Source organism: Mesocricetus auratus, unplaced genomic scaffold, assembly GCF_017639785.1.
Source record: "Mesocricetus auratus isolate SY011 unplaced genomic scaffold, BCM_Maur_2.0 Super-Scaffold_100003, whole genome shotgun sequence".
NCBI lineage: Eukaryota > Metazoa > Chordata > Mammalia > Rodentia > Cricetidae > Mesocricetus > Mesocricetus auratus.
Genome location: NW_024429188.1, coordinates 330,791 through 356,403, shown reverse-complemented (window position 1 = coordinate 356,403; position 25,613 = coordinate 330,791). Strand labels below are relative to the sequence as shown.

The 25,613-nt window shown below is 41.2% G+C and overlaps 1 protein-coding gene across 5 annotated transcripts in view; it reads right to left on the bottom strand.

The window, feature by feature from the left end:
- The window catches only part of LOC121139938 (spindlin-2-like), a 90,121-nt gene that overhangs the window by 50,679 nt on the left and 13,829 nt on the right, over window positions 1–25,613 (bottom strand). For 3 of the 5 annotated variants that reach the window (XM_040743962.1, XM_040743964.1, XM_040743963.1), the window contains 4 exons: window positions 21,959–21,990; window positions 21,765–21,796; window positions 17,344–17,375; window positions 17,150–17,181 (listed from right to left, as the gene is read on the bottom strand). The gene's annotated coding sequence lies outside the window, so the exon portion shown is untranslated. Of the gene's footprint in view, window positions 1–17,149; window positions 17,182–17,343; window positions 17,376–18,428; window positions 18,492–21,764; window positions 21,797–21,958; window positions 21,991–25,613 lie in introns of those variants that run through there. The other 2 variants (XM_040743965.1, XM_040743966.1) reach the window with 1 other exon arrangement.

Genomic DNA, 25,613 nt, shown 5'->3' with positions numbered 1-25,613 from the left:
TCAAAACAGTTTTGTTTTGATAGCATATTTGTAGCATATTTTGTGAAGGCAGGTCTCTCCTTTTTGGAAGGGTCTATGCAGCTCAGGCTGGTTTTGAATTCACCACCCTCCTAGTCTACCTCTCAAATATGGGGATTATAAGTGTATACCACTACACCCAGCAAGACAATGTCTTTTAGTACTACTAACCTTACACATATTCTATCTTTTCTTGAGTCAGGGCATCATGCACCTAAGGCTGGCCTGGAATTTGCTATGTAGCTGAGGATGATATTGATTTCTGATCTTCCTGTCTTCACTTTAGTCTTAAGTCACATTTTAAAAGTCTGTTTAAGATAATTTCTTTTTATCATGGACTATAGGATGAGGATTGCAAAAAGGGAGTGATTCTTACTATTCTCCTGAAGTTGTGGATTCACCTGCAAAAGCTCTATTCTGTTTAATGTCATTTGTAAGATATTGACTATTTCACCTCATTAGACTAATCTAGTGATAAAATGTGCTCTCATTGAACTCTTTTAGGTGATTTGTCGCTTTTACAATTTCACCTTTAATGCCAAGTTGTTAAAACTTTTCTCAATCAATTTTATATCATCAGATTCTTAAGTGAGAAAGAACAAGAGATAAACTCCATAAAATTTAGCTTCCTCTTTTCCAAGAAAAAGCCAACATCTCTCTTAAAATACAAGGGCATTGGGCTGGAGAGATGGCTCAGCTGTTAAGGTTAGGCTCACAACCAAAATATAAAATACAAGGGCATGCTCCTTAGAACACAGGTTAGCAAGCTTTTTTGTGCGTTTGTGTTTAGAACACAGAAGTGATCATTCCATTCAAGTGGGAAGCAGTCTTAAACAGTATGCAATTAAAATTGAAGGAGCAGTTCAGAGTTGACCTGTAGAGCAGCTGACCAATCCTGCCTTAGAACTAACGTAGTATTATGAGTCACCTTGAAGAAACTAGTGTCTATTCAGATATTATTCTTTTTATGGAATATACCCATTTAAAGTTTTTTACTTAAAATCAGGAAAGGAAGAGAAATAAAGGTTTCCCAAGTACAGCATTTCCGTCACATGACTGAAATACCTACCTTGGGCCCTGTGATAGTAAATCTTTACTAACACACATGCATTTACACATACTCTATTGGTGGAATACTGTCCTAATTTCAGATGAGGGCAATGATATTTTACTATACTAGGATACAAACAAACAAAAACCTGATTCATCAACTAAAAGTTGCATGTCTAGTGAGTATAAACCTCAGACATGTACCCTGAAGTCATTTTTCTTTATCATTATTTTGTTTGTTCTGGTGACATCTGATTTTACTAGCAATTACACAAATTTATCTAAGGTCAACAATTAAATAGGCACTCGCGCATGTTAAATAAGTGCCAGTTTCACTTACAAGATATCTTGAAAGGGAATTCCCACCGTGGTTGTAATGGAGAATAAACATTGTTAATACATTAATTATAGTTTAGTATTGTGATAAAATAGCAAGGCATCTACCTATTAAGCAAATTTCAGAGTAAAGTATAGAATTAATAAATATATAACAGAAGCTCTACCGTCTTCAGAAACAATTTCCATTTATCCCTCCCTCAGACAATAGAAACAGTTTTTCTACTCTTTGCTCTTATAATTCAGAATACTTAAAACCATTATTTAAATGAAATCATGCAGTAATTTTACCAAAGTAACAGGTTTATTTTGTTTATCACAATGCCCTCAAATTTTACCTTTTTCTTACATTAAAAAAAGATTAAGTATAAGGAAGGGCAAATATCTAAGATGCTGAATAAAATGCACCACAAATGAGGAAAAAGTAAATGAGTCCTCTAGGTCACATAATTGAGCCAAAGTTGACCAACTGCTTAGAGTAATTTCAAGCCAACAGAAAAACTTTTAGAAAAGACTTTTCTAAAACAGAAGAAGCCTGTCAAGATTTAGACATGGGGCTGGTGAAATAGTTTAGTCAGGAGAGGCCTGACAACCAGAGTCCAATTGCTAGACCCCACAAGCTAGCAGGAGAGTTCTATTTTGATCTCTGTGTACACCTGCCACACACATACATATGCACATGCACACACACACACCAAATAAAAGTAACTTAATTAAAACTTTAAAGCATAGAGCTATAGACAACAGCTTCATGAATAGTATTCTAATAATTTAGGCAATAGCAGCAAGAATTAAATGGTACTGCATCCAACAGGAAAAAAATCTGGACAACAAAAGAAATCATGAAGAAGTAGGATATCAGATAAAATTGAAAAAAAAATTGTCAACTACTCAGGTATCAAAGAATAAACTTCTGCCATGACATTCTGTTCCAATACAGCCCCCCCTCCACCAAAAAAAAACCAAAGACAGAGTCATTCACAAAACACAAACCTATGAAGCTGTAAGGCTTTTCCTCCTTTTTAGTTGATTTTTCAAGTATTAGTCACAACAGTAACAAAAACATATTATACAACAAAACAGCACAAACTGTTAAAGAAAAAAATCACTTGAGAAAACAAAATATCTATAAATCATATAAGTAAAATGTCTTATGAATATAGATGTAAATAATGTCAATAATATACTGGTACATCAAATGTAATAATTTATTCACGCACACATGCACGTACGCGCACACATTCTCTTAGCACAAATGGCCAGACATCTTGTCTTTCATTTAAATTTCCAGGCTTTTGCCTGATACATTAAGACTTGCTCATGGCACAGGTGCCTCAAACTGGCCCTTTGAGGCTGGCCATCAGGCAAAAATTTATGAGGTTTGATTGAAAATGAGTACCTCAACTTCTAAGATTGTTAAACAAACAAGGAAAAAAATAAAAGAAATAGAGAAATCGTAGTAGATAGATAAACAAACCATGTAAAGATGGAAAATACACAGAGAGTCTGGATACTGTATGCTATTGTGCTGTCTTTGAATTGTTTAATTGCTGGGGAAGGAGCAACAATTGCTAAAAAAGAAGGAAACACGGTACTGATATTAGCCTGGTATATGGAGTGAATTCCAGATAGGCAAAAGTAAACAGAGAAACCCTGTCTCATCAAAGTAAACGTAAAAGAAATAGAGTAATAATAATAAATGAATAAATAAAAGAGCCACATAAAGATGGAATATACACAGAGGATCTGGATACTGTATGCTATTCTGTTGTCTCTGAATTGTTCAACTGCTGAAGAAATAGCAACAACTGCTGAAAGAAATTCTGCTGGATTAATCCAACTTATATATTTTAAGAATGCATTGACTTCAAAACTTAAGTATAAGAATGTTACTTTGGAAAAGATATTTTATTTGTGTTTCCACAGAAAATGAAAACCTGTGGATTCCTTCCAGACTAATATTGTTTGATGTAGCAAGACCCTCTGACGCAGTGGCCCAGGTGTTCCGTCATTCAAGACACCTGTGATGATGCAGCCTTGCAGAATACTACAACTAGGATTTGGCCAGGTTTCTGTTTTCTGATGACCCCCCTGTGTCAGTGCATAGAAGCTAATATTGTTGTGGCCCAAGCTGGCAGCAGAACTTGGCAGTATTGATCACATGACACTGGCTTTGGAGGCATGAAGGATACAAGATTAAGGGGTGTCATAGAATGCTATTTTGTAGTTTCAAAGACTGATTGAAGCCAAGCAATGTGTAGCATGGTTGGACTCTGTAGGAAGATCTTGAGAAGTCAATGTGTGAAACTGTGATGGTAAAACCTGAGTTGCAGTGGAGACTTCAGCATGTTGGAGATACCAGGACAATCTCTCCTGAGGAGAGCAGTAGAACTGGAATTTAGCCAGCCCAGAAGAGAATGTACATAGTTTGAAGGGGGCCAAGATGGACATAATGCAGCCAACCAAGCCTTTTGGAGCCCCAGTTGATTTCATCATGAGTCCCAGACTCGGGATCTATAGATACAGGATATGTTGTTTTCCATGCTGGATTTTGGTCTGATTATTCTTTGATAACTCTTTTCTTTTGAAGTAATAATATTTATTGTGTGCCCTTATATATTAGAAGCATGTAACTTATTTTTTTCAGTCTATAGGAGTTAACAGGTAAGAAACTTTAGGCTTTTGAATTGTCTGATTGTTAAACTGCAGGGACTTTTACAGTTGGGTGGAATACATTTTATATTATAACATGGCCATCAGCTTATAGAGACCAAAGATAGAGAGCTCTGACTTAAAAGTGATGTAATTGAATACCAAGTTGTGAGGGGTGAAATTGTGATGGTTTGTGCTAATTATCTATTATATGAAGTGTAGGATCACCTGTGAGTCAAGGCCTCTGGCCAAGTCTTGTGGAATTATCTTGCTTACATTCTTTAATGTGCGAAGACTCATTTTGCTTATTTCCCAGATGGTATACAATAAAAAAGCAAGCTGAGCATTATAAAATATTTACTACTCTTTGTTTAACTATGGACATAATGCTACCAGCTGCTTTAAGCTCTTGCTGTCTTAAATTTTCTGCTATGATGAATTTTCCCTTGAACTGAGAGACAGACTAAACCCTTCCTCTCTTATGTTGCTTTTGTCAGAGTGTTTTATTATGGCAACAGAAAAAGAAACTAAGACATTATGTATCTGTAAACATGGGAAGAACAGCTGTTTCTGCTTTTCTACGCCAGATAGATCTCTATGATGGCTTAGGCCCCGGACAGAGACATGTGTGCTGTCAAGACATACAGAGTTTAAGCCTGAGTCAGAATGAACTGCAATATGAGCCTTGATATGCTCTTGAGGCTGTGTGCCTCTCAGTGACTTTGAGATAAAGGTATGATACAGTTCAGCATCCATATTGGGTAGTCAAAAATTAGCCATTATAGTAGTACTCCAGACTGAAGTGGAATAGCAAAAACCAATGCCATTTTCATGGGAGGGGTAGGTCAAGGTAATGAGTTCTGACCAGAAAAATAACAAAGACCCGGTATGTCACATGTTCTGTTCCACCCAGAACTACCTGTATTTTTTGGCAGAAGTATGAGACACAGGTATATGTCAGCAGTAAGCATCCCACAGCAGTGTGAGTCTTGGCCTATCATCAGTGATATGCTGATACTAGTGAGTTGTAGGCACATATTCTGAGAAAGTGTGGTGGGATTGATTGTCATAGATGAGGCATAGGAATCTAGAGCTGAACTATGCACTGATACTGGGGAAGCTGTTCTGAATCCCACAGTTTCCTGTCCAAAGGTAGAAATATTTGGGAATAGCCAAACCCCAGGACACCTTGACTTGATGAAGCACCCTTTCTAGGTTACTCCTATTCTTCATTCTAAAGATAATTGTGGATTTAGTATAAAAACAACAATTAGAACACTCTATGGTGTTAGAAAAATGACAACATATCAGTAGCAAAATCACAGAAAATTTGGAATTCAGAATGGAGCCTCCAGCTCACTCCTGCTTGATCTGAAAAGCCCTATTCCTGTCTTCTCTCTCCAAACCCACCCTCTCAGAGAATCTTCAACAAAGAAAAAGTGCTAACATGCCCTGGTCTGCATTCTTAGTGACTATCACAACTTCCTCCCCTGTTGCCACCAGCAGATCACGTCTCCACCTGCCTAAGCAGTCAGTTTTTGGCCATACTTGGACACAAACCCAGCTTGTGGCAGATATGTCATCACCCCTTACCTACAACCTATATAATCCCCCTTTCTTTCGTTCATAGATACTGTTGTTCTTCTGTTTAAGTTAAAGATGCGCTATGGAACATGAACCACAGAGAAGTCATTAACCATGGATTTTATCAAGGAGGGGGAGAGAGAGATGAAGGGAGAGAAAGAGAGGAGAGAGAGACAGAGAGAGAGAGGAGAGAGAGTAAGGAGGTATGAGAAGAGAAAGAGGAGACAGCAAAGAGGAAGAGGAAGGGGGTAAGAGAATTAAGTGGGCTGGGGTCTGTCCTTTAAAGGGATCCTTTACATCTGCATCCAGACTTAGTACTCATGGAACCCTGGGCTGAATGGAGTACTGCCTGAGTGCATTCTGCCAGGTAACAGGGGCAGGCAAGCATAATGCCTGAATCCTTTCAGACATAGCTTCACTGGCCATGAGACTTGAGAGCCTGCCTGGGAATTGCTTTGCTCAAATAAACCTGTTGTACTTGATCTGGCTTACTGTGTCAGTGGAGAAACTTATTATCAGTGACAGAAAACCTATTACTATCCAGCAGTGAAATAGTGAAATTGACTTGGAAAGAAAGCATCCTGCCCAGAATTTTCAACAAAGCAAGCACATAACAGATGGGCTAGTGGAGAGTGGAATCAATGCATAATCATTCAATGCTCAGATGACATTAAGTGTCAACATGTATCAAGAGTTACATGAAAGGTCAGTTGTGATAATTCCAGCACTTGCGAAGCTAAGGCAGGAGAACATGTTTGAGGTCACTCATGGCTATACAGAAAGACCCTATGGCAAAATATACAAGCTAGCAAAAGCATTTCAAGAAATCTGAACACACCTTAAAAGCAAAATATTTTGCTAGACTAAGGAACAGACTAGACTCTTCATAAAAGAAGAAATTTAAATGGCTAACACTTAAGGGGAAAATGTTCAATATCATTAATGTGGGATGGGGGAGTAGTAAATCAAAACTGTAATGATGGTGCATTTTGTTCTAATTAGTATAGCTTTTATAAAAATACAACAAATTCTGATGAATATGTGGAGGAAAGGGAACTCACATAAAATGTTTGTCTGAGAGACTGAAGCAGGCATTTAGAACCTGATCTTGCTAAAAAGCACTGTCTCATCCCTTGGAGCCACAAAGTAACTGTTAGGTTTCAAACCCAGGACAACCAGCTGAGGTGCCTATTTAACATATCAAAGCAGACCTGGCCTCCAGGTTCTCTCAGCATCCTTAGTCCCTTCATGTTACAGGGTATGTCTCAAATACTACCCCTGCCCTGCATTCTCCAGCCCAGGCACTGGGTTGCCCATCCCCCAGAAACTCTTCCCTATATAATCCAGACATTTTGGTTGCCACTTTCCTTGTACCTTTGGCCTCCATACTGCACCAGGTTCTGCTCTCTCCCTTCTCCTTCCCCTTCCCAACTCCTCATGTGGCACATTTCAGTTTGCTCATGCTCACTCTGGATTCTTCCAGATGTCTCTGTCTCTGCCTTTTATCTACAATAAACAATAAGTATCTACAAAATCTTTCTCCTCCACCATACCTCAGAGCAGTCATCTCCTTTCCTTTCCAGTTTATTTCCTTTTCTCATTCAGTAACTAAATGTAGAATAAAGACCAATAACCTGTAACTTCTTTTGTACCTCTCTCCTTTACTTTTGATAACCTGTTTTCTTCTGAAAATAGCTATGTTAATCATTAAAGGAGTGTTTGTATAACCTGTTTCCCTTCAAGGCTGAAGGCACAGAGATAAGTCATCCTAAACCAAGTATTACCTAGTATTGTTTGTGCCTGGATTCCAAAGAGAGAACTTCAGAGGACCCCAGCACCCATGAAGACAATTATCCATGAGTGCAAGACCGAAACAATAGAAACAATAGAAACAATCATCACTGAGAGCCACTTTGTCCTCTCAAGTAATTAGGACTTCTTTTGCAGCAACAGGGCTGAAACAATGGTCAAGGAGAGCACACACCCAGATTCAATCTTCATAATTCTCCTACCTTTAAATACAGCCTATTTCCAGTTCTTTTCTTTTGTGGCCACATATCTCTCCCCACTTTTAAGCAGTTCTGAATTCTTTAACTGGAATATTGGAAGGAAATGTCTAAGTCTAGCTTGTTGGGACTGCTTTTCTAAAATCTTAGGCTGCAAGCACAATACTAGACTTCCCATGGCTAGATCATACACAATAGAAACTAAAAGCCCCATATTCAGGCAGGAGTCTCTAAATCCTCTTTGGTATTGGTGAAGACCTGAGTTCTTGTGTGACAAACCTGAGGTTTAGTCGCATCAGTTCTAGCATTGTAGTGAGCCTGAGGGAACATCTGCTATTCTTCCAGAAGAATGCAAACCCCTAAAGCAAATAGATTCATATATAATGTAGCATAGTACAAGCCTTGGTGGCCTTTGCTGACCCCCCAAGAAATTCCTTTCCCAAGGTTGGGCATTTAGACAAAATCTCCCATTCCCTCAGGGGCTAGAAGAAAGTTCCCAGTTGGTTTTAAAAAAGTTATTCTTCTAATCTCTGGCATGAGCGACATGTGGATCTTCTACTGATATATGACTGCAGTGCCTATTAATTTGTCTAGGTCAATGCTAGCCTCTAAGCTCTGTCAGTCCCTGGACACAAATCACAAGACCCTTTCCTCCCCATTTGCATTGAACCCCTGTTGCTTCTCCTTGCTTTCCTGGGAGATAGCCTTGGCAGTTTGAAAGAAACCATTCCCTTTTCACACAGAGCAGCTATTATGGTTTATTTACTGTGCCTATTTCCAGTCAACCAAGGTGACTGACTACCTAACAGCTTCAGGCAAGATAGTTATCACCTATTGCCTGTATAGTGTTCACAGCTGGGACTCTTGAATGATGTCAGACAGAGAACTATGGTCCAGTGCAGCACACTAAGGATTCAGCCTGCAGTACCATTGGAAGCTCAGTGTGCATATGTACCATTGAGATTAAAGCTCTTTGCAGCTGTGAGACTTGGTCCTGCCTTCAAAGCCATCGCCCCAACTTCAGCCTGGAAAACATGCTGTTGGCCCCACTAGCTGATGGAAAGACCTGGTAGTTAAAAACAAACAAACCCAACCTCTTTGGAACTTAGTTATGAGCAATGTCTCTTTGAAATGTAACACTGGGCAGACTCCAATGGCCCCATCCCTAGGCCTGCCTGTGGGTAGATATTGTGGTACTTTGGTCTCACCAAAATGGCTCCAGTGCTCAGGGAAGATATATTACCTGCAATCATTGGAACTTCTCTTTTATCTAGTATTGTTGTGCAGCCAGTAGTCTTAGCCACAAGCATAACTGTAGTTGGTATTTTTTTTTTACTCTTTACTAATTGGGTGCCTGCCACTCAGCTGCCAAATAAATACACAGAGTCTTATTCTTTCTTAAGAATGTCCAGGGCTTGTTTCTTGCCTCTGAGTTTTTAAATTTTTTTTTATTTCTGGATAACTTTCTTAACTTCTTATTCTGTGTAGCTGGGTGGCTTGCCCCTGGAGGTCCCCCCTCCTTATCTTCTTAATCTTCCTTTTCTCTCTACTCTTCCTATTTATTTTAACTGCCTGCCAGACCCTTGTATTTCTCCCTCCTGCCTTGCTATTGGCCATTCAGCTCTTGTTAGACCAATTAGATGTTTTAGACAGGCATAGTGACACAGCTTTACAGAGTTAAACATATACAATATAAAAGAATACAATATATCATCGCATCATTTAGCAAATATTCCACAGCATAAACAAATATAACAAATTTTAAAATGATATTCTACAACACACACTTCAGCAGGAGGCAACCCATAGTAGCTTAGCACATATGTAGCTCAATATTTTCCTGGCACTAATAGACTGTGTGCTCAGGATGTGACAAACTTGGTTTTGATATCACAGGTTGAACACTGGAGCCTTAAGCTGGGTCTCTACTCAGAGCTGAGCAGGTGCTACCATGTATACTTCTATGGTTAGATCAAGTACACAGTAGAAACTAAAAGCCCTATATTCAGGCCAGAGATTCTAAATCCTCTTTGGTAATGGTATCAAATTGGTAACTGAATGTGGCATCTAGGATGACCCTGGCCACAGGGAGAAATTCATGGAGACAAACATCTTTCTCGGTACTCAGGTTTTGTTTTTAAAATGGTTTTGTTGTTTCCACCAACAGATATTTCAGATAAACCTGGACGTGGATTATCCTCTATTATTTTTTACTAGGGGAAAAAAACCCTATCAAGCAACATCAGACCTTGGCGCCCTCTGTTGTTGAAATCATGTAAGAAATTACAGACAAAGAGCTCTTTTTAGAATTTCTACAAGGAGAGGAATTTTAAAAAACTGCACTGAAAAAACAGGTGTAAGTGACTTGTCCTTATATACTAAGTGGCTGTCACATAGCAACAAGCATGAATAGCTTTCAGAAAATGTAAGACAAAGTTTAATGAGAGAGAGAGAGAGACAGAGAGAGAGAGAGAGAGAGAGAGAGAGAGCGAGAATATACAAGTTAACAAACTCAGAAACAAAAGGGAGACATAACAGTAGACATTGAGGGGATCCAGAGAATCATAAGGAAGTATTTTAAACACTGGTACTCCATCGAATTGAAAAATATAAAAGAAAATAGGCAATTTTCTTGATAGGTATCCCTTACCAAAGTTAAATCAAAATTAGATAAACAATTTAAACAGATCTATGACACCTAGTGAAATAGAAGCAGTCATTAGATATACAAACTACATAAATAATTATAGACCAATTTCTATTATGAACATAGATGCAAAAATACTCTAGAAAATACTTGCAAACTGAATAAAAAAGATCATCCACCATGATGAAATACACTTCATCTCCGAGATGCAGGGACAGTTCAATATATGAAAAATAGTAAATGTAATCTACCTTACGAATAAATTGAGAGAACAACAATAAAAAACATTATCATCTCATTAGATGCTGAAATAACCTTTAGCAAATATCCAACACCCCTTCATGATAAGAGTCCTAGAGGGATTAGGGATTCAAGGGACATACCTAAACATAATAAAGGCAATTTACTGCAAGCTGATAGCCAATATCAAATTAAATGGAGAGAATTTCAAAGAAATGCCACTAAAATTAGGAACAAGACAAGGGTATCCATTCTCTCCAAATCTATTTAATATAGTATTTGAAGTTTTTGTTAGAGTGATAAGACAACTAAAGGAGATCAAGGGGGTACAAATTGGAAAGGAAGAAGTCAAAGTATCTTCATTTGCAGATGATGTAATATACGTAAATGGCCTTAAAATTCCACTAGGGAACTCCTACATCTGATAAACACTTGCAGGAGAGTGGCTGGAAACAAGATTTACTCAAAATATTCAGTAGCCCTTCTATATTAAAATGAAAAACAGACTGAGAAAGAAATCAAGGAAAGAACGTCCTTACAATAGCCTCAAATAACATAAAATATCTTAGAATACCTCTAAGCAAGCAAGTGAAAGAATTTAAAAACTTCAAGTCTTTGAAGAAAGAAATTGGAATAGTAATCAGAAGATGGAAAGATCTCCCATGCTCCTGGATCAATAGGATTAACATAGTAAAAATGCACATTCTACCGAAAACAATCTACAGATTCAATGCAATCCACATCAAAATTTCAACACAATCCTTTGCAGACCTTGACAGTACAATTCTCAACTTCATATAGGAAAACAAACAAACAAACAAACAAACAAACAGAAAACAGGATAGTTAAGCAATCCTGTACAATAAAAGAACTGTTGGGGGTATCACCATCCCTGATTCGAGTTGTGCTACAGAGCTCTAGTAATTAAAAAAAAACACATGATATTGGAAGAAAAATAGACACACTGACCAATGGAATTGGATCAAGACCCAGGCATAAACACACTCCCTTATGGATACCTCATTCTTGATAAAGAAGCCAGAAAAACACAATGGAAAAAAGAAAACATCTTCAACAAATGGTGCTGGCATAACTGAATGTTGTCCTGTAGAAGAACGTAAATAGATCCATAGTTATCTCCAGGGAACATAACTCAAGTCCAAATGGATCAAAGACCTCAACATAAAAATAGATACACAGCTGGGGGACTTGGACAGTCTATGGGGCTGCTGGCAGTGGAACCAGTTTTTATCCCTAGTTCATGAACTGACTTTTTGGAGTCCTATGGAGGGATACTCCCTCAGCCAAGATACAGTGGGGAGGGCCAAGGTCCTGTCCCAAATGATGTGACAGTCTTTGATGATACCCCATGGGAGGCCTCACTCCTCCTGAGGAGTGGATAGACAGTGGGATGGGGGGATAGTAGGGGGAATGGGAGGATGGGAGAGAGGAGGAACTAGAATTGGTATGCAAAATAAGATTGTTTTTATTCAAATAAAATTAAATAAAAAATAGGTATACTGAACCTTATAGAAGAGAAAGTGGGGACTAGCCTTGTACTCATTGACACAGGAGATAGCTTCTGTAAGTAAGGCACAGGACACTGTCAACAAAATGGCAGCCTACAGAATGGGAAAATAATTTACCAACTCCACATCTGATAGAGGAGTAATATCTGTAGTATATAAAGCACTCAAGAAACTGGTTATCAAAAATAAGTAATCCAATTAAAAATGGGGTACAGATCTCAACACAGAATTCTCAATAAAAGAATCACAAATGGCTGAGAAACACTTAGAGAAATGTTCAATATCCTTAGCTATCAGAGAAATTCAAATCAAAACTACTTTTAGATTCTATTTTACACTTGTCAGAATGGCTAAGACAAATAATACAAGTGATAGCTCATGCTGGCAAGGATGTGGAGAAAGAGGAACACTCCTCCATTGCTGGTGAAAGTACAAACATGTACAACCACTATGAAAATCATTATGGTGGTTCCTCAGAAAATTAGGAGTTAATCTCCCTCAAGACCCAGCCATACCACTCTTGGGAATATACCTAAAGAATACTCAATCATACGGTAAGGACACTTGTGCAACTATGTTCATTGTGGCTTTATTCATAATAGGCAGAAAATGGAACCAAGCTAGATGTTCCTCAACAGAAGAATAGATAAATAAAATGTGGAACATTTACATAATGTAGTATTACTCAGCTGTGAAAAAAGTAACATCATGAAATTTGCAGGCAAATGGATTGGAACTAAAAACAAAACAAACAAACAAAAAAACCCATCCTGAGTGAAGCAGTCCAGACCCAGAAAGACAAACGAAGTATGTGCTCACTCATAAGTGGATATTAGCTGTAAAGTAAAGAATACAATCCACAGACCCAGAGAGGTTAGGTAAAGAGTAAGGCTCTAGGGGTGACATGGACCTCCTGAAAAGGGGAAACATAATGGATTTTCAGGTGACCTGGGCGCAGGTGAGGAAGGGAATGGGAGGTATCAGGTGAGGGATGGAAGAAGAGAGTGGGAAGAGAGATAGTTGGAATTGGAGGACATTTGGAGGATGGTGTGGAAAACTAATGCAGTGGAAAATTCTTGGAATCTCTGAGGGTGAATCTTGTGAAGACTCCTAGTAACAGAGGATATTGGGTCTGTACTGGCACTTCTAGATAGGCAAGGCTTCCAGTGATGGCAGTGGTTGCATTCTTTTGAGTTGTTGGCTGAGGGTGTCCAGTGGAGATCACCAAACAACCCAGGCTGATTCTAGGACAAGGGATCAATCTCAGAAAACTGACAATGGGGCCCCATTGAAAGGACAGCATCCACAGGGCTCATTGAATATGGAGAGGATGAGCTGGTACAGGCAGGGAACCTTTGCCCCTATGTTCCTTGTTTGTTTGGAATAGGAAGATACCCTGCAGGCTACAGAAAGAGAAACCCAGATTCCAATCCAGTCACAAAACCTTGGATCTACAATCTGTCCTGCCTGCAAGATTTGCTGTGTAGGGAGAACACAGTTGCAGCTGGCTCCTGAATATCAGCATGAAGTCTGCCCTTTGTCCTTAGCACCTTCTGTTTAACATATGTGAAGCCTGTGTGAGAGTTTAACAAAGTCTATGCAATCTTGGTTGGGAAAAATCCACCACACTGTGATTGATATTCCTTAATCAGGAATTTGCATTGGCATTGTCCCTTGGAAATTTAGTTAGGATGTTTTGGGGAGAAGGAAATCAAGTTGCTAAAGGTGCAAACTGGAAAACAATAAAGAGGCCCTTGGCTAAGGGAAGGTGTCTAAGTCCATGAAAGACTGAGCCCTGCTGCAGCTGTAAAGGCTAAAGCCATACTTTGAGTGCCTCTGCCTTCTTTCCACTAACCAGAGTAAACTCACACCCACCGCAGTCCTGGGGTGATGGGCACAGAACTTGTGGGAATGGCTAACCAAAGTCTGGTTCAATTTGAAGCCCATGCCATATACTGCCTGGGTGACCAGGAACTGAAGACTGGATAGCCCAAACACCTAGGGTAGAGCTGAACATGACTGACCAAAAAAATCAATGAAATGATTTGTAATCATAGTCTATACTAGATTGGTTCCTTTTCCAGTCATCATCAGAAAGGCTTCCTCAGGCAGCAGATGGGAGGAGTGCAGAAACTCACAGCCAGGCATTATGAGTAGAAAGAGTCTAAATTGGACATTTCCATCGGATCCCTCCCCTCAAAGCTCAGGGAACCCCGTGGAAGAGGGGCAGGAAAGACTATAGGAGTCAGAGTGTATGAAGGATACCAGGAGGACATGGCCCACTGAATCAACTAAAAAGGTGTCGTAGGGGCTCACAGAGACTGAATCAGCAATCACAGGACCTGCATGACTCTGCATCAGATCCTCTGTGTATGTGCTATGGCTGTTAGCTTGATGACTTTGTGGGACTCTTAACAGTGAGGGTTAGGGTTAGGGTTAGGGTTTTAAGGCTGCAAGGCAAAAAATGTGGGTATTTTGATGATTCTGAGAGAGGATTCCTAAGATGAGTCAAAATAAGTAACTAAGCGTTAGGAAAGAACCCGAATACTTGCAACTACCCACATGAGTTTTCTGTGCCCCATCCTCCACCCCATTCTGTACCCAGAATCCCCACATCTTCTATAAGAATTTAATCTGGTTCCCCCTTCTTGTGCTCCAGGCTTGTTTGCTTCCTCTGCCCACAATGGAGGCACCTGTCCTGTCTGCAACTGCCAATAGGGACCTTCTGCGGAGCACCTATCACTCCACTCCACATACACATTCCCCATGTCATTCTCTAGGGTCTAGCAAGGTAAGCATCCCAGACCTCCTAATCCAAGTGTTCTCTGAAACCCTCCGGATCTATTCTGGGTCTCATGACCAGTGCTTTAGCCTAGTCTGGTCAGGCTCACCTGCACAGAAGCCAACATTTACACTTCTGCAGTATCCCATACTTTTTTCCTAGTGGGACTACTAAGGCCTGTACTCCAAAAAAAACTCTGGGCATTAGGCACCACTGTGCTACCTCCCACCTCCCACCCAATGGTCCCGTCTGTACACCCTCTGCCACTGCACTTGGTACCCAGACTTTCCATGTCCTCCTGAACAGTTTAGCTTAGTCTGTACCTCTCCCCCTCCCTACCTAAGATTTTCACCAAACCCAACAGATTTAGTCCAGGCCCCAATCCATTGCCATGGCCAAATGATACCAGCTATGCTTGCTCAGCAGCTGAATTCTAGGCTTCCCCAGGGCCCCACATCTTTGCCTCTGCCTATTTTATCAACACCAACTGTACTCCAGAAGAGCTCTAGGCTTCTAGCAGGGCTCATTCTAACCTGCAGACACCCACACCTGGAGAAGCACAGATCCTGTCCCACCAGAAGAGGGAGTAATCCAAGATGACAACCATTGACATTACAACATGGCACTGGGAGGAAGATACAGAGACAAGGCTTCAAGTGTTTACTAAGAATATCAATTGGCTGGCCCAAACTCACACATGATGAGGTTATCATACTCCCAGATGGTGCCCAAGAGGGAATAGGACACCAGATAAATAAGAGGAATACCTTTAAATGTACTGTGTAATACCATTGCCATCCTGCAATTTTCTGATTTAAGACAGTGTTACTGTTATACAATAAACGAGATCTGGCTTGACTTGATGGCCTGTTGCATCTGATTGTCTCTCGGTTTCAGGGAGGATTCAGGATGGGCTACCACTGCACTCTCCGACATTGACCAAGGGACCCCTATAGACCCCAAATCCCAAGACAACATTCTAGGTAGACTTTATCATAATACTGGATAATGAGAAGGGCCACATCATAGTCCAGGGTCTAACCTGATCCCTTCTTTTTGCCATCATAACCTCCTTAAAGGTCTACCCTGGTGAAATCCCTTGACCTCTACATATACCTCTTTTCTGCAACCCTCCTGTTCTAGTTCAGATACCACAGCAGCTGATCTCTAGGCTTACTAAGCATTCTACATCTTGTGTCCTGGCTTAGTCTAACTCAGCTGTAAATACATCCATGCTCTGGGCTATAACCAGGAATTACTTACCTGCAATAACCCACCAGTACTTACCATGATGCTTCCACAATGTTCCTGAATAACAAGGCTCCCCACCTCCTTGGGCAGGGTCTATCCTGACCACTATTATGTGGCTCACATCAACTGCGTTGCTATCCAGACCCTGAATGTTCCTCCATTGCCTAGTCTGTACTCGACTTCCTGTGTTCCAACCTAGTCTGACTCCAACACCATACCATATCTGTGCTGCAGCAAAAAACTAGACTTCTGGCAGGACTCACCCTACGTGTAACCACCCAGTTTCCTCCTGTGGTTTTTCCATCATATCCCTCAGCACCTAGACTTACCTTGCCCTCTAACAGGTGTACTCTGATCCCTTCAGTATGACCCAAGCAGTATTTTGTGTTCAGACTACACAGAACTCCATTCACATTCTAACACATGTTAACATCCAGTGACAAGGACAAGACGAAATACCCTCTCCTGGGATACATTCAAGCTCTAGGATATATCTAGGACACCCTACCTGTGATCACCCACAGACCCCTACTGGGATACATCCTTAAACTCACTTGAAATATATTTGTCTAGGGTCTACTATGGGTCCCATATCCCATGCTCCAACTTTGAGAATACCATACCAAAGGTCAAGGATTTCACCAACACCTGTCTTCCCTGTAAACCCCACAGGTAGCCTTCCTCTACTCCCTCATTTGGTACCAATATTTCCCATGTCTTCCTGAAGAGCAAGGAAAATGAGTGCCCTTGGTGATCCCACCAAACCTTTCTGTAAATCAATACATGTTTACCTTGTCCCAAGTCCTTCTAATAGTCCTACTATGTCCATACTCCATGGCAAAGCAGCCAAGGTCTAGGTTTCCAACAAACTGGTCATAAATTCCTTATGTTTCCATTAACCATGTCACTCAGTACCTATTTGTGATTAATATTCTTGATTATCAACTAACTACATCAATATTACCTAAAAATCCAAGTCACTAAGCACAACTATGATCATAAGAGGTAGGAAGTCCCACCTCAAATCCAGATCACTTCACGTAGGAAGACTTACCTATGGTGTGGGGTAGAATTAGTTGTGGTTGCCTAGGTAAAAGACAAGGAAGAAAGAAATTATTGCTCTTTTCCTGCTTGCACATGCTCTTGAGTACATGGCATTAGAACCTACACAGTGATTTTAGTTAACTGAATCATATGAGGTAGGAAGTCCCACCTTAAATCCAGATTTCCTTAGGTGGGAAGGCTTACCTATGGTGTGGGGTAGAATTGAGCGTGGTTGCCTAATAAAAAGACAAGGAAGAAAGAAATTCTTTGTCTTTTCCTGCTTGCCCATGCTCTTGATTCACTGGCATAAGAGCCTACTTCTTTTGGATTTAGATGCCTACTGAAGACCAGCTGAAACCATCAAGCCGGTAGAATTAACATCTCCTGGATTACTGGAACTTCCCTTGTAGACAGCCATTTTTGTACTAGTCAGATTACAGCCTGTAAACCACTCTAATAATTCGCATACATACTCATTTTATGAGTTATGTTCTCTAGAGAACCCAGACAATATACCATTCTTCCCACCTTAACCTACAGCGCCCAACCTAACACCTTTTGTGGAAATTCAAACAAGTGACTTGGTATGCAGACACACAAGGCCTCCTCTGGTGTCAACCTCTTTTTTTCCCTGGACTTCCCCACTGAAGCCTTCATGTAATGTGCAGGTTCTACCCAGGTCCCACCTTCAGTGTCTTGATCTAGTCTGGCCACCTAATCTGAGTGATAGGTAATACTTAGGCTTCCGCATGTTTGCACTAACCTAGGATGACCACATCCAGCATTGTCTCAGAGAAGCTCTAGCCTTCATCTGGGATGGCCCTACCTGCAACTTGCCTCGTGTCTGTTATCTATTTTTCTCCATCACCCCAGTTGGTACTCCGAATTACCATATCCTCTTCCAGGTGCTAATGTATGTCCTAACTTCAACATCCAAGGTTTTTTTCCTGCTTCTATATCTAGTCTTGATCCAATAACCAGGTCCATGGACTAATGTAACTCTCCCTGTTTGTGCAACAGGGAACGGCAGACTTCACCCAGGCTCATATAATTTACTCATTAGCACTCTGACCAACACTGCCTACACTGAGGCCAATCTCTAGGATTCTACCAGTATCTGACTTACCTGTAAGCACCAATAGGCCTTCTTGGTACTGTCTCCATCCACATACAATGGACACAGACTCCCCATGTTATTTTCCATGTCCTATTACGGTTCCTACAACCCCACCTCCTTCAAACTCTGCCAGCGAAGTCAAGCTCTGGGCCTCAACCGTGAAATGCCCTACCTGTAACCGTTAGTCACCGACGCTCCTAAAGAAGGTTCCTGTGTGCCAATATCTATCCACCTCCACACTGCTTCTCTAGGCTTGAGCCCAGTGAGTTTCCTTGACTTCAGAATCCAGGACATTCTTAGAACACTCTAGCCTTTGTGATGCATCCAGAGTCATAGCCTAGTCTGACCATACCCTGACCTCTCAGCAGTTAAACTCTAGACTTTGTCCATCCCTACACTAGCTGCAACCACACAGACATATTTTGTCCCTTGTCCCTCAGTTCACGTTTACCCCTAGACTTAGCACATCCTCTAGAATATAGCCTGGTCCCTTCTGTGTAACTTCCATGAACATATTTAGTAACCAGACACCCCAAGACCTCCTCCTCTGACCAGAGCTTGCAGACACAATCAGTTGAATGAAACAGGGAAATCAATTCAGTATAGGAAAATAGGTAAAGGCCTCTCAATCTGGATACTCTCCTTAAGAAATAAACTAAATAGAGAGCCATGAGGAGAGACTCACAGAGTGAGGGAACAACCAACTTAGCAAAATCAAAATAGATAAAAGGAGAAAAACATAGCAGTTACTGAAAAAGTTCATAGGAGCATAAGCACATATGTTGAGTCTATCCCCCTAAACATGAAAATCTCAAATAAATGGATGAAAATAGGAACCAAACTGAGAAAAAATTAGTTGTAGTGCTTTGAATGAGAGTGTTTTTCCTAGCTTTGTCATTTGAATATTTGTATCACAGTTGGTGGCCCATTTTGGCAGTTTTAGGAGATGAGGACTTGCTGGAGGAAGTATGTTACTGAGGGCATGTTTTCAGAGCTAAAGTAACTCCTGCCAATTTTATGTTGTTGTTTTTCCTAACTGCTTCACTGTGCTACTGTTTCAAAATAAGAGCTCTCAGCTTCCAGCTGTTACTCTGTTACCTGTTGCCTATTGTCATGCCTCCCAGCCATGATGGACTTTCAGACCACAAACCCAAATGAACTTTCACTTCTGTAACTTGTGTGGGTGCTCAATGAATCCTGCAGCTATGCATAGGCACACATTCTGGACAAAATCTAATTCACTGCTTGGTATCCAATTGTTTTACAACCTCAATTGAGGTTGAGCCTGATCCTATCTGTGTGGCAACCCAGCTTGCCCACCCAATCAATGTACTCGACACAAAGACTCTTCATGTACTCAGCTGAGGTCCATCAGGAGACTCAATGAGCACTTTTGGAATCCCATCCAAGCCTTTCCCACAACTGGCCAGATCTGGCCTGGGCTCAAAACCAGCAGGTCCTAAAACCTGGGTCTCACAGCCTGGGCTGGTCATGATCACCTGTATATCAGGTAACATCTGTACTTTAAGGTTCCATATCCTTTGTTCTAGCCTTATGAGAACACCATGGATTTCCTGCAGACAAATTCGAGGTTTTACCCAGGACCTGTCCTACAAGCAACTACACACAGGGCCCTGTGAGGCAGCATTCATAAAGCCACTTGTTACAAAGACTCTCCTTGCCATCCAGTAGTGTGTAGAGAGGAAAGTAGACCAGACCTCACCATCGAAGCCCATTAATATCTTTTCATTACATGGGAGATCTATTACAGATCATAAAACTAGTTTCTTGGCCTCGTTTGCCCCTCACACTGTACTGACACAGCAGCCATCACCAGACATTGTCAGTGAGGCAAATATTTTGTAGCAGCCTAGTATGACCACCTGAGATTTTACTGTTCCCCAGCTGCAGGCTTTGTCCAGGATTCACCTTCCCTGCATCTACCCACAGGTACATTCTGGACTGCCTCCACTATGCTAGTTAGTACCCAGACTTCCTAACTCAGGCTCCAGTGTCTAGTACAACCCCTTCTGTGTGACCATCACTGCTCAGTACACAGATTCCTCACAGCTGTCTCCAAAGTCCTATCCCATATTCTATGCATTGCCTACTCTGACAACCTTTGCCTACACTTGCAAACAAGGTCTGTGCTTCAGATAGCACCAGTCCTAAATGCAAACATTAATAGGTCCCTTGTTCCAAGCCCTCACCACCCATTTAGGTACCCAGACTTCCCAAGTCTTCCTCCAGGGACTAGTCTGTTGAGTACCCTTGGCATCCCCTTCAAGCCTTTTTCCTAGGATCAGTGCCATGGCATAGTCTGTCCAGTCTTCCCTGCACAGCAGCTGATCTCTAGGCTTCCTAAGGGTTCCATATCTTCTGTCCTGGCTTATTCTGACTAACTCAGCTGTCACTACAACCAAGATCTCAGCTAAAACCAGGACTAACATACCTGCAATTACCCATCAGTACTTACCATGATGCTTTAACAATGCTCCTGAATAACCAGGTTCCACACCTCCTTGTGCAGGGTCTATCTGGACCCCTATTATGTGGCCCCCGTCAACTGCATTGTTATCCAGACCATGAATGATCCTCCATTGCCTAGTCTGTACTCGACCGCCCAAGTTCCAACCTAGTCTGACTCCAACACCCTACTTGTGCTGCAGCAAAGCACTAGGCTTCTGGCAGGACTCACCCTACATGTAACTACCCAGTTTCCTCCTGTGTTTTTTCCATCATATCCCTCAGCACCTAGACCTACCTTGCCCTCTAACAGGTGTTATCTGATCCCTTCAGTGTGACCCCCAGCAGTATTTGGTGTTCAGACTACACAGGACTTCATTCACAGTCTACCACTTTTTAACATTCAGTGACCAGGAGAAGCCTAAATACCCTCACCTGTGATACATCCAAGCTCTAGGATATATCCAGGACACCCTACCTGTGATCACCCATAGACCCATTCTGGGATGCATCCATCAACTCACTTGAAATATACTTGTCTAGGGTCTACTATGGGTCCCCAATCCCATGCTCCATCCTTGAGAATACCATACCCAAGGTCAAGCATTTCACCAACACCTGTCTTCCCTGTAAACCCCACAGGAAACATTCCTCCACTACCTCAGTAGGTACCAATATTTCCTGTGTCCTCCTGAAGAGCAAGGACAACGAGTGCCCTTGGTGATCCCACCAAAACTTTCTGTAACCCAATAGATCTAGCCTTGTTCCAAGCCCTTCTCATAGTCCTACTGTGTCCACCCCCAATGGAAAAGGAGCCAACGTCTAGGTTTTACCAAACCAGTCTTAAGTTCCTTCTGTTTCCCTTAACCATGTCCCTCATTACCTATTTGTGATTACTATTCTTAATTATCAACTAACTACATCTGATATTACCTAAAAATCCAAGTTACTTAGCACACCTGTGAGGGATTTTAGTTAACTGGATTATTTGAGTTAGGAAGTCCCACCTTAAATACAGATCACTTTAGGTGGGAAGACTTACCTATGTTGCGGGGTAGAATTGGGTGTGGCTGCCTAGGTAAAAGACAAGAAAGAAAGAAATCATTGCTCTTTTCCTGCTTGCCCATGCTCCTGATTCACTGGCATTAGGGCCTACACAGGAATTTTAGTTAACTGGATCATCTGAGGTAGGAAGTCCCACCTTAAATCCAGATCACTTTAGGTGGGAAGACTTACCTATGGTGTGGGGTAGAATTGGGCGTGGCTGCCTAGGTAAAAGACAAGGAAGAAAGAAATCATTGCTCTTTTCCTGCTTGCCCATGCTCTTAAGTCACTGGCATTAGAGCCTACACAGGATTTTAGTTAACTGGATCACTTGAGGTAGGAAGTCCCACCTTAAATCCTGATCACTTTAGGTATACTACAATTTTTTATTTCCCATATTTTATTTAATTAATTAGCTAGCTAGCTAGCTAGTTAGTTAAATAGTTAGTTAGCTAGTCATTTAGATAGTGAGAAAATGAGTGGAAAGTGTAAAGGTTAACAACTGAATTGACATTGCTACTACCTGCGCGATGGAAAGCTATTTTTCTTCAATGGAATGACACTGGGTATGTCAGTCACTCACAGGGCAGGGCTCATAATCAGGATTAGTTGGTAACAAAAAACAGATCTGGCATTTCTGCGTGTGTTTATTTCATTACTTTTGTTGTTCCTGCTGGTTTCTTTTTGGGATGCTGTATTTTTTTCCTCTAGATTTGGGGGATTTTTGTTGTATTGTTTTTTTGTTGATTTATAAATAAAGACCAAAAGGTGGGGTGGTCAGAGAGGAAGAAAGGAGCTGGATGAACTTGAGCAAGAGGAAGAATAAGATCAAATTACATTTAATGTAAAAATGTTTTAAATAATGTAAAATAATGAAAAAGAAGCCCACAACCAAATTTGCACTAAATAGAGAAAACAAAATAGTAGGATTTCATTAAAATCAGTGACTGTGTAAAAATGTGGAAAGATGTCCATTCTCTCCATTCCTGTTCATATAGGGCTTGAGAGTACCCTTCTGGGGATCATCACCATTGTGAAAGAATGCAGGTTTGGGTTCAAGGACAACACTGAGGCCCATTGTCCTTTGAGGATCAAAGATTAGAATTATTAATGCTATAGACAGACAGATGGCATCATGAAGGAGGTTCTGGGACAAGATATAGCTCATGAAGTGGAGAATGGTCCCTCCTCATAAACTTTAGAAGAAGGAGGAATGTTCTTTGCTCTTTGACTGATGAGCAGTCTATCATGCACATTTGTACCTAGGCTGTCTATTTTTCCCGGGTGACAGGGGAAAGGAAAGTGATCTTACCTTTTAGGTAATCAATGCATGACTTTTAGGATGGAAGAAGAGTGTAGGGAATAGGGGTGCATTTAGCTACTGTGTTGCCATCACACAAAACATGCTATTCATAGACCAAACTAGCTTGTAGCCAACTAGTCTAGAGTCTCTATACAGCGGCAGATGGGAGTAGACACAGCACAGTTGATCTGGGCTCTAAGATTATGATAACTTCTTTAGAATCTTTGACAGTTGCAATGTCTCAATCAACTTTTCCTTTATTATTGTTGTTGTTCTTTTAATGATGCAATGAATCTGATTAGTGTTGTCTAAAAATGCCCATTGTTGAGCCATCTTGTGTACGGCCAACCCAATAGTGGATAGCCCTAAAAAAAACCAGATTCTCCTTCCTCTAACAGTCATCTACTGCCAATAAGTCCTCAGTTAATGATGTCCCGACCAATTCTTTGTGAGGGTTGATTGGCAGGTTTGATTTTGACACAACCGCAATGACTTCATCAATGACATAGTCATGCCATGTTCCCTAACATCTGGCTCTAATAATCTTCCTGGCCCCTCTTTTGTGATGTTTCCAGAGCCTTAACTAGATGGAGAGTGATGTAATGATCCCCTGAATGGCTAAACTCTCCAGAGACATGGCATTTTAACCATTGTGAGTCTCCATGTTAACTGCAGGTCACTACAGGAAAAGCTTCCTTGATGCAGACTGTGAGCTACACTAACATAGAGATATCAACATCCATATTTAGAAGGCACCTTGTCATTATGCTTATTTAACAAAATAATTGTAGCAAGTCTCCTGTTGGGCCTATGGTTTAAATAGCCATGGGCTCTTGGTTAGGTTTACTATATTAGCCATGTAGCTAACAAGAAAGGGGCCAGTTACCTCCACGAAAATCATGCCACTATTGTACCTGTCAGCAAATCTTTGCCAGGCCCATCATTGTTTAACTTGCAGGGTTTGCAGCTGGGTACGGCTATGATTGACTTTTCTCGCCCAGCTACTGGCACAGCACCCTTTGACACTATCAAACCAAACAGCTTATGGTCAGCTACCAGATTGACTTTTTCATGTACTGTGATCAAAGCTGTGATGTTCTCCTCAATAGGGTCTTATTATCAAGTTCAGGCTGCATGCAGCCATCCAGAGGCCACTTCTGGAACACCTGGACCAACTCATTCTGTCACCAACTTCCAATTTAACCCACTAATGTCCCTCATACATCTAACAACACCCAGCCCTGCATAGAATGACCAGCCCTTTGTACTTCAGAACCAAATTTTAGACTATGAACACATTTTTCCCTATCTGAAACCATTCATAGGTCTTTTCTGTGATGTGACCATCAACCCTGTAGGATCTCAGAATTCTGTTCTTTTCCATGGTTAATCCCAGTGTATTCCAACAACATCCCCATTCATTTTTTCTTCAAGTCTCCAGATCTAGCCTGGATCCCACAAGCAGCACCCTGGCCTAGCTTGGTCACCCAAGCCTGCACAGTAGCCAACATCTAGGCCTCTTCAAGGTATCACTTCCTTTTCATTAGCCTAGTCTGAAACCAAGGCCTGTTCTTCAGACAAGCTCTAGGCTTCAGCAAGGAGAACCCTACATGTAGCCTCCTATAGGGCCCTTATGAGCAGCCTCCACCATCCACTTTCTACCCAGAGTTCTCATGTCATCCTCCCGGGTCTAGCCCGGGTAAGTTCCCTTGACTTACCCTTCATGCCTGTTTGAAACCCACCAGATCTAAGCATGGTTTTCAAATCCTGAATCATCATGGTCTATTCTGGCCTGCCATGTCTGTACAACAGACAACTTCTAGGCTTCACCAGGGTCACACATCATTGGCACTAGCACAGACAAACCAAAACTTCCTGGGTCAGTGAGAAGCTCTTAGCTTAACCAAAACCTGCATTCCCAGGATTTGCCTACAGATCCCTTCTGTGAAGCCGTTGCCACCACATTAGGAAACCAGACTTCACATATACTCATCTAGGTTAAGGCCTGACCTTGACATTATCATCCATACCTTTTCTGAAAAATACCAAATCTAGACCCTATCCCACAGCTTTTTCCCATGCCCAGTATGACCACAACAGATTGTACTACAGCCAAGATCTAGGCTTTGATCCGCACATGGCCTACTGGTAGCTATGCATAGGCACATTCTGGACAAGCTCTGATTCACTGCTTTGAGGGCAATTATTCTACAACCTCAATTGAGGTTTAGCCTGATCCTGACTGTGTGACAACCCAACTATCCTGCCCAATCAACGTACTCAATACAAAGATTATTCATGTACTCAGCTGAGGTCCATCAGGTACTCAATGAGCTCTTTTGGATTCCCATCCAAGCCTTTTGCACAACTTGCCAGATCTGGCCTGGGCTCAAAACCAGCAGGTCCTATAACCTGGGTCTCACAGCCTGGGCTGGTCATGATCACTGTACATCAGGCAACATCTTTATTTCCTTAAGGTCCCTTATCTTTCCTCTGGCTTTTTGTGACCACCTTGGAATTCCTGCAGACAAATTCTAGGTTTTA